The sequence below is a fragment of the Vicugna pacos genome, chromosome 8 (assembly GCF_048564905.1).
Source record: "Vicugna pacos chromosome 8, VicPac4, whole genome shotgun sequence".
Taxonomy (NCBI): Eukaryota; Metazoa; Chordata; class Mammalia; order Artiodactyla; family Camelidae; genus Vicugna; species Vicugna pacos.
The window spans coordinates 68,223,523-68,238,760 of NC_132994.1; the positions used below are offsets into that span (position 1 = coordinate 68,223,523).

Consider the following 15,238-nt stretch of genomic DNA (forward strand, 5'->3'; position numbering starts at 1 on the left):
TCGAAGGTTATTCTTTTGTAGAATAGTTACTGTCCCATGACTTTAAAATGTCTGGATAAGGTTTAAGCATATTAATCTTTTCTTTTTTTTTTTTTTTTTGGTATTTTGCCATTTGTGGCTTTCCATTCACTTTTTTTCCCCCACTTCAAAAACCAGAATTTTAAAACTGGCATAAACATTCCCGCTGCATCAAACACAACAAAATACCTAGGAATATTAATCTAATTGAATAAGCTGAATGTAATGATACATTTATTTAACATGTTTTTCGAATTATTATTATCACTATGCCTTTTCTTGTATGTTTATTAAATTCTTCCTAAGGGACTAAGAGACCGTTAGTTCCTAAACTATGATTGATGGACTTTCCATCTTGAGACCTGATCCCAGGGCTATTTAAAATGTTATTAGAATCTCAGAGAACTGTTGGTAGAGCTGGGGCTGGATCACCGATATTCATCTCATGACCAGCGCCTGGAGGAGTGAGAGGATGGACGGGGCGGCTGGTAAAATGGTAGAGATCATCGAGTCTCAGAGCAGCTCTAGACGAGGAAGGTAGAGCAGGCGCAGTTCTGGACAGGGGCAGGGGGTGCAGGCTGGGATACAGAGCCAGGATGCACCGGATGGGGAATGTGCCGCCGGCTCCTCCGGACTGCTCTGTGCTCTTCCTGTGGGAAGGGAATAAGTGTTAGGCAGGAAGGGGAGACTGGGTTGGATTAAATATTCAAGTTGGATAAAGTTAACCTGACCCTTTAGTTAATTCATACAGAAGATTTTCAAGAACATGCTTAATGCCATAGAAATATTTTTTAATGAAGTCAGGTTCTATTATAGTAAAAAGATTAACGATAACTAAATAGAATATTGACTTTGTGTCACCACATTGGAACTAAAAAAATTCCAGCAACCAACTATTGAAGAAAAGCTTGCTCTTGTAAGTTTTTATTTTAGCTTCCTTGTGGATATAATGTCTTTACCTCTGCTCTCCTTGCCCAATGTCACTTGAGAGTCCTAGGGTTTTGAATGAAGTAAGAATAAGGTTTGACAAAGAAATTAGTATGAAATAATGGCAAAGGAGAAGACACGTGTGATGGACTTAGTGGAGACAGGAGAGAAAGGGCACCTTAGGCAGAAGGAATGTGACTGTGGGCAAGGCTGGGAGCCAGCCAGCAACTTACGTTAGAGCCGGAAGGAGTTATTAACAGTAATTGGGTTGGGGGCTGAGGCTTGGGAGGTGGAGTTCCTGTGGGGGGTTTAAGAGGCAGAAAGGGAATGGAACATTCATTATGGGCCCAGAAATTTTGGTTCAAATTATATTCCTAGACGGTGTCCCTGCGAATGCATTTCACATTGTGAAAATCAATAAATGTGTGCCACACTCCTCCCCACGCCCTCTCCTCTAACAGCCATTTTCTAATTAACATCGTAGTTATTCATCCTCATGAAATAACAGGTAATAAAATACCTGTGGGAAATATGTTGTTAATTCCTCGCTGAAGTAATTAAAATGAAATATCTGAAGTACTTTCAGTCTGAGGAAATTCTGTGATTACAGTTGTTCAGGGACGTACCAGTAGTTTAGATCCAGTAACTGTGACTTGATGCTAATTGGACGCTCTCATTTGGTCCCAAGAGAAGACGAAGATTGGCTACCGATGGGTTGGATATAGGAAGAGGAAAATCAGGAGACAGCAAAGCAGTACCTTCAGTCACATCCCTCTCCTGAGAATTTGAAATTCCTATCCTTTCTCCCTAATCCTTTTTATTTTTTCAGACACAGAGTTCACATTTAATAAATTTGTCATCATTTCCTCTCATTTCTCAACAATTCCCATAGCTTATTGTACATCAGGCCCAAAGAACTGGGAGCTGTTTATTCTACAAATTCCTAATATGTCCTGAGCGCCTTTCATGGTGATGGGTAATTTGTTCTAAAGGACAGCAATCCTGCAGACCCAGCCTTACGCTAAACCCAGACATAGACCGACAATTACCTGCCCGTTCGGAAGCCTCCCTCGCTGGTCTGGGATTGGAGGAGGCCTCGGTGCCCTAGTTAATTTAATTACTCTTGATTTTAGAAGGCTGTGAAAATCATTTCCGAATATTACTGTGGATATTGAAACCCAGTAATCTCCAAGGCAAACTGTGCCGGTTTCTCAACTGACATTTTCCGTTTCACTTTTAACTTACCCATCTCTTCAGTTCCTAGAGAACTATTTTTTAAAAAATGTTTTACAGTGTTTATTAGTAACGGACATTGAAGCCTGGCTTTGGTGTTACTGAGTTACCTTGTGAGCCTTGTGCTTGTTAAAAGTAATTCACAGTTTTTATGAGTGCTGCGCCCCGTGGAAGGAAGCCTGCATTTCTTCCTGCCTCACAGAAACCGGGACAAGAGAGAATTTGCATTTCATTATTTAGTATTTGTTCACTTGGATTAAGCCCTGTGTCAGGTGATTCAAGGATATTTTCTCATTTTGTTTTCACAACAGTTGTGGCAGGTGGGTGTCAGCACTTCCTTCGTGGACGGAGGGAAATCGTGTTGAGAGAGGGATGTAGATGAATGACCCAAAGTCAGGGATTCTCAAGGGGCGGATCTGGGGTTGGCTCCTAACTCCCCACCATGCCCTGCAGCCTCCTGAAGATCGAGCACGCTTCTGTTTTGTAAACACAAGCCATAGGTTTTCTTTTTCCTGAATATTTGACTTTAAACAGAAGAGTAGGTAAAAGCAACGTGACATCTTCAAGTGTCAGGTCAAGTTTGGCATCTTTTAGATTATAGTGCTAGGTAGTATGTCGCTGTAGCATCTGAGAGAACGTTTCGCGCCCTGACCAGCATCCTCCGCCTTGGGGCGAACCGGTGAGATGTCACCTGAAGGCAAGAGAACAGCTAAACCAATGTTGAAACGAGCCTGGCTTGCGATGAACTGGATGCTTTCCTGGTGGGTTCTACAGCATGAACTTTCTCAGCCAAGCTCGTGACTCTGAGATCGTTTCCTGGAAGTCCCCAGGGAGGGGGCCAGTCAGAAAATATCCCCTTGTCCATCCAAGCATTAGCTTGTGCTCTGTTCCCAGGAAGGAAGTGTGGCAGATTGGAAAATTTCTGGAGGCTCGGCTATTTCAGTCATCCCTTTGTGGCATCTGGTATCAGAGCCCGCAAGGACAGATCTTTCTGCATTCCACTTAAATTCAGGGGTTCTTGAATCTCCTACCACTGTGTGCCGTTCTCACGTGTTTGCCTTTTCAAGTGATGAACAAATGTGTATTTCCTATTTTAAGGTCAGTAGGTCCTGTCCTGTCATTTTTTTTTTCTCCCTTCTACTAAAGGAGCATTTAAACCCATTGTGTAGGGTAACTTCTACATGTGTTTTGTTCTGTCACTCATGCCACTTTTTTTTAAATACAATTTTTAAAGGTCACGGTCCATTTACAGTTATTACAAAATACTGGCTATATTCCGCCAGTATTTTGTGCCTCTTACTTCCCTCACCCCTACATTGCCCCCCTCGGCTCCCCACTGGTAACCACTAGTTTGTTCTCTTTATCTGTGATCGCACCACCTTTTAAAAGCTATTGTGTTGTGCTCATTTGTTAATTTCATAGTTGTTCAGCAGTGCCTCCTTGGGTCTCATTTGTTTACTTCTTTCATCCCTGTGCTTCAGTCTAAGGATGGGATAAAGGCAAAGATAACATTGTACAGATATTGTCAAGAAGCTGTTCCTATGACGAGCGAACGAATATCATTTCCTTTGCTTGTTCCTTCAGCTGTTTGATGGGATGTTTGGCCTGTTACAAAGGTAGACCCTCATGACACTTAGAGCTTGTGTTGGTAACTAAGGATGTGGGGGAATAGGATGGATAGAGAGGGTGTAAAAAGACTGTGAATTAGGAGACCCCCACCTCTGCATATCTGTGTTCTGTTTTTTTTTTTTAATATTATTTACTTATTATATTACTTTGTTTATTTTTAGAGGAGGTACTGGGGATTGAACCCAGGACCTCATGCATGCTAAGCATGTGCTCTACCACTTGAGCTATACCCTCCCTACAGTGTTCTGCTTGTTTATAAATCATCTTCCTTTCTTCTCTCTCCTCTTCTCTCCTTGAAGAGATGTTGGGGATGATGAGAGGATGGTTCTAAGTGTCGATAGGCTGGAAGAAGTAGAGGTGGGCAGGGCCATCAGTTCTCAGGAGAGGGGACGAAGGGAGCAAGCATTTCCTGCCACGATCACCCAGGTGGTCTCTTGGCCACAGAAAGTTTTAAGTTTCTCATGGTCCGAGATGATGGCCCGACTCATCTTTGTCTTCCGTGGGCCTCACACCATGTCATAAATGTGGTGTGAGCCTCGCCTGATGCTGAATGTGTGTGCTTCTGGGTACACGGATGCTCTGGTTGGGGAGGAGTTAGAAACTCTTGCATCACCTAATGAAGAAAGTCACTCCCTGGGTGACTGTCAGTCGACTGGATGAGGCTTGTCCCTTAGTCTAGGAGCCAAAGTTCAGTGGTGGCTTTAAGACACCAATGCTACATGAGTTTCTCTTGTCTGGGCAAGGGGTGGGACAGGATCCCAGTAGTGTCGTCTCCTGAGCCATTCCTTTGTGCTTCCATCGCCTCTGTCCCTCTGGACCATAACTATCTCCACACTGCCTTGTGATCCATGGTTGGTTTGTTCACAGGCTGTGTGAGACTGTTGCAGGATTTTGGTCACCAGTGTATTCCTGACACTTAGCATTGTACCTTGAGCACAACAGGTGTTCAACAGATACTTCTTGAATTGAATTTAATTAACTTAATAAATGCCCTGCATGTAGGCACTCAAGGTATAATGTGCCAACTGTTGCATCCTTAAGTTTAGTCCTTGGGTACATGATCTTGGTGGGAACCTTAGGGAACACTTATTCTAAACAGAGGCCAGATTGGCCGACCGATCACCAGCCTGGGGAGTGCAGCGGCCCAAGTGGATATGCCTGGTCCTGCTTCCAGATCTTCGTGATTTTTTTTTTTTTCTGGTGTTTCACATGAGTTGTTTTATAAATAACAAGGGACTTGCTGCGATTTTGTTCATGGTAAGTAAGGACTGTGCTCTGTGTGTACAGAAGTCTGCCATTTGGGGAGGATAGACTGAAACTTCCTATTTTCATTGTAATTAGTCATCCCTTTGTCAGGGGGATGGATTCTCTAACAGTCTGCAATCTCCTGGGCAACTGTGTGTCTTCTTTTGTAAAAGGCAGCATCCGATTCTATGAGTGCTTTGTGCGGGAACAGTGTGGCAGTGTCTGTGCGAGGAGCTGCTGGAAACTGTCTTTTGAGGAAGGTGATCCAGCACATGGTGATCCCCTTGAGTCAGAGGCCCAGAACGGCTGGTCCATTCAGTCTCTACGGGCCTGAGCAACAGAGGTAATCAAGGCCCCACCGGTGAATGGAGATGCGCCTGGGCTCAGTCAACTGATGCAGACCTGGGTCACACGAGGGCTTTGTGGGGACAGGAGTTCCATTTCTCACTCCCAGACCCTCTCTGGCTCCCGGAAGCCCTCCCACCTGCTGTATTGTTTTACTGCAGACATTGAGTTGTCTCTGGATTGAGGAGCTGCCTGGCTGAGAGCATGGCTGAAGGAAACCCAGAAACTTTACAACATGGTGTTAGAGAGATGGTAATCAGAAAGGAGATTTAATTTAAAGAAGGCATGAATTTTAGAGAGAAATTTCTTGGCAAGAAATGCATTCTTCTTACCTGGTTGTGTAGCAGGGAGCGTATTTTCAGGGCATGGCTAAGTACTCATTCATCCTTCTCCAGCGCTTTCTCCTTAACCTGGCTGGCCCGGCAGCAAAAGTTTTCTGAACAGTAGGCGCTGTCAGCCTAGCTCAGGGCTTGACGGTAGGCTTCTAGGTTGATTAACATTGTAGCCCTTCCTTAGTGTGGACTTCTTTTTATTTATTTTTTTCCTAAACTGTGATGTAGCTGAAGGTTCAGTTACATCTGGCCTTTAGGAAAGGCACGGGGCAGAATCCTCAGCACTGTAAAATTGAACAGCTTTTCATCACAAAACTCAAGGGAGGAAAATGTAAGATAAATTCATGTTAAGTGAAAATGACGTCCTGGACAAGCAGGCGGCTCCGGGGCTCGAGGGTGGTAAATTTCCACGCTGAAAAGAATGGGTGGCATCTGTTGGTGGCTGCCTCTGTTCCCGCGGGTACCTCCGTGCTGCTACAGATACCAGCACGCTCTTTGTATACGTAACCGTGTAGAATCCCTAGGGTTTTATGGTGGATGTAGTTCACCTCGCACAGACTACACACAGCGCTGAGATCTTCGTGTAGTCGGAGGAGACGGCAGTACCTGCCCCACGGTTGACTCACCTCCAAACACGGCGCTAATTGGCAGCTCCATCCAGTCTACCCTGTTGAGAGAATAGCCACTTGTTGAAGATGAGTTGCAGTCCGTCCAACTAGATGGAAGTCGCTTGTTCCCCTGGCCCTGGAATACACACGGAGAGTGGAAAAGTTCAGGAAGGGGGCACTGGGATCCAAGGATGGGCACTTTGCAACTGCTGATTTGCCACTGGGACAAAGCCACTGTCATCTGTTCCGGGACTGGAGCTGAGGTAGCTGTTTGGTGAGCTCGGTTCTAGTCCTGGTTCTTCTCCGCTCTCTCTGCGACACGGCTCATCTGTCCTTTCTAGGCCTCCCTCAGCTGCAAGATGAGCAGATTTTAAATCAGTGTTCTCTAAACTTAAACATTCTATAATCCTACCTCAAATCATTTCAATCCAAAATGATTAGTAATTATATTAATCAGGATTCTCCAGAGAAGCAGAACCAGCAGGAGCCTGCCTGCCTGCCTGCCTGCCTGCCTGTCTGTCTGTCTGTCTAGAGATTTTAAGGAATTGTTTCACGTGATGAGGGTGGGGGTGGTTGCAAATCCAGAATCCATAGGGCAGGCCTGCAGTCTGGAGATTCAGCAGAAAGTTGATGTTGCAGCCCTGAGTCGGAGTTCTGCATGACAGGGGGCTGGGACCCCAGGCAGGTTTCTGTGTGGCCATCTGGAGGCAGATTTCCTTCTTCAGGGAACCACAGCCTTTGCTTTGAGGCCTTCAACTGATTGGGTGAGGCCCACCCACATTATGGAGGATGATCAGCTTCACTCAAGGGCTGCTGATTTTAATGTTAATTCCATGTAAAAAAGACCTTTACAGCAATATCTAGCCTGCTATTTGACCAAACTTATCTGGGCTCCATAGCCTCGCTATGTTGACACGCAGTAGTTAGACTATAACCTCTTTTTTTGTAATTAAGTCATGGTGATGGGATGGAAAAGAAGGCTAGTCTAAAAGTGAAATCACATTGTACCAGCAATTTAATGAATCAATCCTTCCATCGATCCATTCAGCATACAATTATTAAGCACCTCTGTGTGAGGCCTGGTGCCAGACATCAGAAAAACAAAGATAAGATACCTTATTTTCAGAGCAGTCAACATCTACCAGGGAAGACAGACAAAGGATAAAGAACTGATTGCAGTGCAGCTGCCTGTATTGGAGTGGTGAGGTGAACGAGTGGGAGATAATTCATGTCTTGGCAGGAGGTGGAGAGGAGGTCAGGGAAGGCTTCATGGAAGAGGAAACACTTAAGCTGGATATTGAGAGGTAATTAGGACTTCTTCAGGGAGGCATTTCCAGCAGGAAACAGTTTATGCAAATGTATGAACAAGCGCCTGTCACACTCTTGAGACATATGGAAACTTCTGTCACATAGTAGGTGCTTGAGAATGTTCTTATCTGTTATTGTCATTGGAAAAATTAAAGTGTGGCAGATACTATATTTTATAGTTTCTTGGTTAGTAAATAACCATCTATCAGGCCATCAGTAAGAGAGAAGAATTCTTGGCTTTTAAAAATTGTCAGTATCATGTATTTAGAAAGAGTCCACGGAAGCTTGTTTAATTTTCCATTTTGTTTAAAAATATTTTCTTGTCTATACTGGGTTAATTACACAGAGAATTTAAAATCTATGTCTGTTTAGGATTTATCTTATAAGGTGAGTATTCTTGACCAAATATATCTATTATTTAGGTTTCTAAGAATTTTCTTTGAATTAATTATATCACCTTGGACAAATCAGTCTACCTCTTTTAGCTTTAAATCCTCACTTGTAGAGAGAAGGAGTTGGACTGGTTTTAAAGGTCCACCTATAGGCTGTTCTGTGATCTGTAAGTGAAAATTGTTCTCTCCACTGTGCCCAGTTACAGAGTGTATTTCTATAGCATGCATCATTGGGGTGACCACACCTTTCCCAATAGCGACTGTTTACAGTGAAAGTACTTTATTGCCACTTAGAGTATTTCACGTGTTACAACCTCTTTATTAAGTATCTTATGTGCAGTATCCTATTAAATACTTAGAATAACCCTGCAAAGTAGACAGCATTTCCATTTCACAGCTGAAGAAACCAGAGGCTCAGACAACTTAAATGACCAGACTGATATCGCTCGGGTGGTAATGGGGAACCTAGGGGTTGAACTCTGCTCCTTCGACTCCAAAGTCTGCTTTCTTTATCAAGGATTTTGAATTGTGGGTCACAGTACACAATTATTACCATAACACGATATCTTGTGTATGTAGTGGAGGTGAAATCATGGTTTGTAAAAAGATGTCTCTACTTGAAACTAACACAATATTGTAAATTACCTGTAGTTCAAAAAAGAAAAAAAAAGACAAGTCTTATTCCCTAAAGGCAACCAGTTTAACATTTTAAACAATGAAGGAAAAGGGAGGCACTTTTTGGTAGTTGACTAATAGGGCCAGGGGTTTTAATGTATCGCCGGGCAGCATATCAAACCTAGGAAGAAAGTGTTACTCTATAATATGAGAGGACCCAGAAGTCACCTGCTTAGTAAGTAACGAACCTCTGACCCTTTGACTCCACTCAGTTGCATTGGGATTTTTCTGCCCCACAATTCATGCTAACTGCTCTTGACCTGCTGGTTCTTATTAGGGTCCTGGCTGGTCCCTCTGTCTGGGGGATTGTTTTCCTAACTTCAAAATAGCGTTCAGAGCTCAGCCTAGTTGCCATTTCCTGATCTTCCATTTTAATTTAGATCCTTGTCACTCACTAGCTTATCCAGTCTCATGTCTCCGTATTGCAGGTATCACTCTAGGATATTTTTTCTTGTTTATTTATTTACGTATTTGTTTTGACTGCTTCCTCTGATTTGAATGAAGCTCAGTGAGAGCAGAGACATCCTCTCTTGCTTGCTGCTCGGTCCTCGGCATGTGGAATGGTGGCTTGAAAACGGGAGGCTCGTTCTGTCTGTCCAACCATCCACGCCTCAACCTGTCTGTCTCCCCTGCCTCTCCCCTTTCTCTTCCTCCTTCTCCGCCCTGCCGCTCTCCTCCCTGCTTCCTCCTTCCCTCCCTCCATGGATCTATCTATAAAATGGCTTGGCCATATAAATTAGAGGATGAAGCAGTAAATCCACTTCTCCAAACAGGATGTGGGAAGACCCTCGTATTTACTTTATGGTTAATCACTTAACTCTTGATTTTTCTTTTAGATACTCTGTTTGGCAAGCCCAAGATACAGCAGATTGCTGAGAAATCGATCTTTAATAACAAAATTCTAGTTTTGAAAAATTGTTTCTGACCACCTCTGTGTTTTTGTTTTTTCTTGCCAGGACGTTGTGCTTGACTTACAAAGATGCCTCTTCAGCTGGCTTCTTCCAGATGAATGAATGAATGATTCCATTAGGCGTGGTCCTCACTTTCTCTAGGGGTAAGTTCGAGACACTTGTACAAAGACTATAATATATGTCAGTCTATATTTCTTATGTGTCTGTTTCCCATGTAGCTCTGTTAACTGCTCTTGGTATGAGGACCTGAGTGGGGAAAGCTGGTGTGGATTCCTCGAGTAACTGAGGTTCCTGCAGGCAGCGGGTGCCAAATCCAAGTGGCTGATTACAAATGCACTTTAATTTGGTTTTTTGTTTATTTGGTTGTTTGATTGAAGTATGGTTGATTTACAATGTTGTGTTAGTTTCAGGTGAACAGCAAAGTGATTCAGTCATATATACATATATATTCTTTTTCAGATTCTTTTCCATTATAGGTTATTACAAGATATGGAATATAGCTCCTTGTGCTATATAGTAGGTCCTTGTTGGTTATCTATTTTATACTTATTTTAATATATTGTTATGTTTTATATCTATTATATATATATGTATGTTAATCCCAAACTCCTAATTTATCCATATCCCCTTTCCCCTTTGGTAACCATAAGCTTGTTTTCTATGTCTGTGCAACTCTTTCTGTTTTGTAAATAACTTCATTTGCATCATCAGATTTTTTTAGATTCCACATATAAGCAATATCATATGATATTTGTTTTTCCCTGTCTGACTTAATTCACTTAGTATGATAAATGTCTAGGTCCATCTATGTTGCTGCAAATGGCCTTATTTCATTCTTTTTTATGGCCGAGTAGTATTCCATTGTGTACATATACTACATCTTCTTTATCCAGTCATCTGTTGAGGGACGTGTAGGTTGCTCCCATGTCTTGGCTATTGTAAATAGTGCTGCTATGAACACTAGGGTACATGTATCTTTTGGAATTAGAGTTCCCTCTGGGTATATGCCTAGGAGTGGGATTGCTGGGTCATAGGGTGACTCCTAAAGGCACTTTCATTTGATACGCTGGCTGCTTCTCTCTGTGTGGAAAACCATATGTCCATCTTCTCTGGAAACTTAGGTAGAGAAGTTGCCACTTGGGAGGTATTTATTTCCTTCTTTTTAGATGTTAAATACCGATAGAGCATATGCCTCAACTCCAAGCCAGCTAGGGCCTCCTGCTGAAGAACAGACTAGCCTGTCTCATTTCCAGTTGGAGCTGTAAGACCAGGACCGCTCAGGAGACCCGGACGCTGGGAACCACCGGCGAAATGTAAGCTTCCACCTCTGCTATGAAGGTGGTTCGTTTCTGACTGGGGCGTCTTACTGGTGGATTTGCTGGTTGTTGCAGGGAAAGCGGAACAGTTCCCAAAGTGGCATTTGGAATGATGGCAAGTCCTTCCCTGGAAACATCTGCAGGGTCTGCGGTTCACGGCTTGTTTTACTGACAGACACAGACACGAGCAGGGGCTTCCTGGGCCAAAATTAGCTCATCTTTCTTGGGCTGCTTTGTGCTCTCTGGATCTCAACTCGAGGTACTGCCTCCGGAGACCACCCCCAGCCGCCCAGTCTCAGGTGGCCCTCCAGCCCCTTGCGACACAGGTCATTCTGTTTTAATTCCCTGCAAAGTGCTTGTGTCTCCCTCCCAGTTTTCTCCTTCGGGTAGTTATTTCTCGGCTTGTTGTCCAGCCCCACTGTCGCTGGAGCAGAAGCTCCGTGAGCTCAGGACCCTTATCTGTCTGGTTCCCCAGGTGGTCCACAGCCAGAGTGGTGTCTGGGGCACCGAGATGCTGTCAGACTAAGTGCATGATGAGTTCGATGCAGCTCGCCGTGTAAGTTGCTCAGTGTCAGACGGTGAGAAATTTGTTAGCTCTGCAGGAGATTTTGAAGATTCAATGTGTCTAGTCAGTAGTTTTCTTTCAAAATATGACTTGTTCCCTCACTGAGGTCAGGGCAGGGGGACTTTACTGCCTGGGCCCTGAGCAGTTCTGCTGACCCCGGGGACGATGTCTGGGTAGCAGACGAGTTGCATGTGTCAGTTGTACATTTGTGTGGGTTTTCAGTGTCACGTGGGAGATAAAACCTTCAAACCATAGCAGTTTGGGGTCTGAAGGCCAGCCGTGCAAGCTTTGTCTTCTCTGGGCTAATTCGGAAGCATTTGGTTTCGAAAACAGACTTGCTAGATTTGTGCCTCTTGAGGAAATGGGGAGAAAAGTCACCTCCCCACAAAATATTTCTTTGGATTTTAGGGCTTTCTTCTGTAAAATAGGGGTATGAAAAGCATTTTTCTCATAGAGTGCTTGTGATTAAGTATAAGATACATGTTACATGACTTCCTATTTTATTCAGTGTGTACTTGGATCTTTACATGTTAAATCCATTAACTAGGTTTAGGTACTGTTTATAAAGTTTGAGAATTTGTTCCTGTATTATGTGAATGAAAACCGTGGTCTATTCCTGAGATCATCAGAAAGGGTCGACTTGCTTATAATTATTTATAATTTTAGTTATAATAGTTGAGAACACATTGTAGCTACGCCATTTCTATTGCCCAGTGTAGCAATGCTGTTGTCTCTTTAACATCAGACAGATTTGGTTTGAGGTTTTCATTTGCACTGGTTTTGTGGCCTTTGGAAAATTACTTGACTCTGCTTAGCCTCAGTGTCTTCAACCTGCAAAACAGTAGTAATAATACAAACCAAAGGGGATTGCTTTGAGAAATATAAAATACTAAAATACAAGTAATACTTTTGGCTCGGTGCTTCCTAATCTTTGGTTTCCTTCATTCTCACCTTCCAGGCCTTAGATTTAAGAAGGATATTGCTCTCCAGGGAGAATAATGGTGGTTAGGAATGTTTGGGAATGGTGTCCTATTGATCATGATGAAGGGAACGGAATATTTGGCAGCGAAAGCAGTCAGCTGAGTAGGGAGTGTAATTCTTGCCCTTTCCGTGTAAGGGACCAGGGACAGCGAGGCACACGTGATGACCAGCACTGAGGAGGCGCTGGGACCAATGAACAGCAGTGGAAGGAAACCACTGGGTTCCATGTAAGGAAGGATGTTCTTAATAACTGTGGGAAGATGGGAGGGGAGGCCCTGCGTGGTAATGAACTTCCCAGGTGGCTGTGGTGTCTCCAGGCTGGATGGCTGCAGATCAGGAGTTCTGCAGAAAGGATTTCTCCACTCCCCAGGAAAGCGGGTGCCGTGTGCTGTGGGGTCCTTCATGATGCCTCTTCTGTAGAAATGACCCCCTCTCCAAAATCATGCCTGCGTGTCTGGTTGTGTCGGCCAAGTTGGCAGAGCAGAGACGGATGTCCCTCGAGACCCAGGACGTAGCCTTCTGAAGTCCGGGAGTTTGGACTGCTCGTTGTTTTCTTTGAAAACCTTTTCCAGGGTTTGAAATTTTCCTCTTTGTGTTTTATCATTTGCATCAGAGGTTGCACGCTGGTGAGCTTCTGGCTGGTTCTGGGCTGTGGGTAAATATGCTTCGTTGGGCCTGCCGACTGTGTCCCTGGCAAGTGTTTTAAGGAAATTTAAATTAGTTTCCTGCCTTTAGAGCCTGAAAAGTTTAGGGGGCTGAGGGGTATAGCTCAATGGTAGAGCATGCGCTTGGTGTGCACGAGGTCCTGGGTTCAATCCCCAGTGCCTCTGTTAAAGAGGAAAAAATGTACATAAAAGCAGCATTTTCAGTGTTTAGCTGGCAGCACAGAGTTTTCTGTGCCCAGGTGGCAGTGGAGAGCCAGAGCGGGGCGGCTCTGGCCCTTTGGGTTGGGCCAGTTGGCCACCGTCCCCACCACTGCATGCCGTCTTCTTAATGCTGAGCATCCCTGGCCGTTTTTCATTGACTTAAGTTGTTTTTCTTCTAGTAAAATCAGGAGAAAAGTGAAAAACATTTCATCTCTTTCTGTGTCAGTAGAGGAAAAACCAAAGATGTTTCTGTAGCGCTTCATAGTTTAAGAAAAACAGAGAAGAGCCTGTGGGGTGTGTGCCGAGGAGCCTTTGTACGAGTTTCACTTGCAAACAGATGGTTTCTGTCTCTTAAGAACTCAGCACTCAGACCTGCTTCATTCATACATTTTAAACATCCCTGAAGGTATACGACTCTGATCCCTGATCCGTACGGTACAGTTTTTCTTCTGTGTTCAGACACCATTCTTTTGCTTTTGTTTTAGGCCATTTCGTCTCTTTCAGAAGCAACCTCATGTACCTTCCTTAAGAGAATCGCTGGGTCCCCTGGCTCGGCGAAGCGGGAACGGTGTGTAATTTACACGCGCGTGTGGCCTCCGGAGCCAGGTTCCCTCCTGCCTTCCCCAGTGGAGCCCCAACATCCCCTAGACGTTGTGGCACCGAAGAGATGAGGACTGGTAGCCTCGCTTACTCCAAGTGGGTTTACGGGAGCTGCGCCCTTCGCTCCCACAGGCGCAGACTGGAGCCTTAGGACTCTCCTCCGTGTGCGGTTGATTTTTTGTGAAAAACGTAACCTGGTGGTGTCTGTCTGTTCTATTTTCCAAGGTGGTTCTGGCTTCGTTGTGAAGATAAACTGAGAGAGAGAGACAGCAGGGAAGAACCGTGACCGTTGACTTCGTTATTTGCGGGGCAACTGGGTGGCAGAGGGGAGGAGGACGGGTGTGGCTCATGATGGAAAGACTGAGCTAATTAGTGGAATTTTTAGGATGACTGATGTCTGGGGAAGGAGTTCTCATCTATCCATTGGTTATTTTACGATATAATGTGCTCCCTAATAGAGCTGTGAACTCCCCATCACTCTGTGTACTTAGGGAGAAGAGAGGGGCCCATCTGTCAGGATACTGGAGGCAGTTCTCAAATTAGGGGCAAGACCAGGCTAGATAGACGACCTGTACCGTCTCCTCGAAAACTCAGATTCAATTACTCTCTGAATTAAACTGATTAGGAACCTTTCAGCTAATACAGTTTCACTTCAGTCCATAAAAGGAAAATACTGTGAGTGGAGAGAGAGGCAGATACCACACTGCTTAATTACATTTAATTCTGGACAGATTACTTGTATTTTCTTAAATATTCCAGTATATTCCTTCAAAAAGGTTGTAAACAGATGTGTCTAGAGGTTAGTGTTTATAAGCCAGGATCTTACAAGCATAGTTCCTAAATGACTTTTTTCTACTAAAAGCTTTTACTTTACCTTAGCTGAAACTCATTTTGTAGTTTTATTTTTGGTAGCCTGATTTTTAATACAGAATTTGTCACTTATATAAAAAATCACCTGTTACTTGTTAAAAAGCATTCTATTTGATTTCAAAATGCATACATTGTTAGGAATTGTCAATTGTCAAAGTGTATTTAGTTTGGATATAAGGACATAGAGAAAAAAGTCTTTTTAAAGGAAAACATTTTCTAAGAGTTTCCTTTAAATCTTAGTTTTTATGTCACTTAATATTTGCTCATTCTTACAAAAGTAATTAACCAGTCATTTGGTTAAATTATTAGGGCTTGCTTGTTATGTAATGTAAGGTACTGTTTGGACTTTATAAATACTTATTCCATAAAATCTCTCATTTTCATAATTGTCTCCATTAAAATTTTTTTGATGCCTTG

The 15,238-nt window shown here is 43.6% G+C and overlaps 1 protein-coding gene and 1 non-coding gene across 8 annotated transcripts in view; both read left to right on the forward strand.

Annotated features, from left to right (window-relative positions):
• The window catches only part of TIAM2 (TIAM Rac1 associated GEF 2), a 205,950-nt gene that overhangs the window by 70,206 nt on the left and 120,506 nt on the right, over positions 1–15,238 (forward strand). For 6 of the 7 annotated variants that reach the window (XM_072966082.1, XM_072966079.1, XM_072966083.1 and 3 more), the window contains one exon: positions 9,669–9,766. The gene's annotated coding sequence lies outside the window, so the exon portion shown is untranslated. Of the gene's footprint in view, positions 1–9,663; positions 9,767–15,238 lie in introns of those variants that run through there. The other variant, XM_072966087.1, reaches the window with a different exon arrangement.
• Positions 13,244–13,315, forward strand: TRNAT-GGU (transfer RNA threonine (anticodon GGU)). Its single transcript has one exon. It is a non-coding gene; the product is annotated as a tRNA-Thr (tRNA).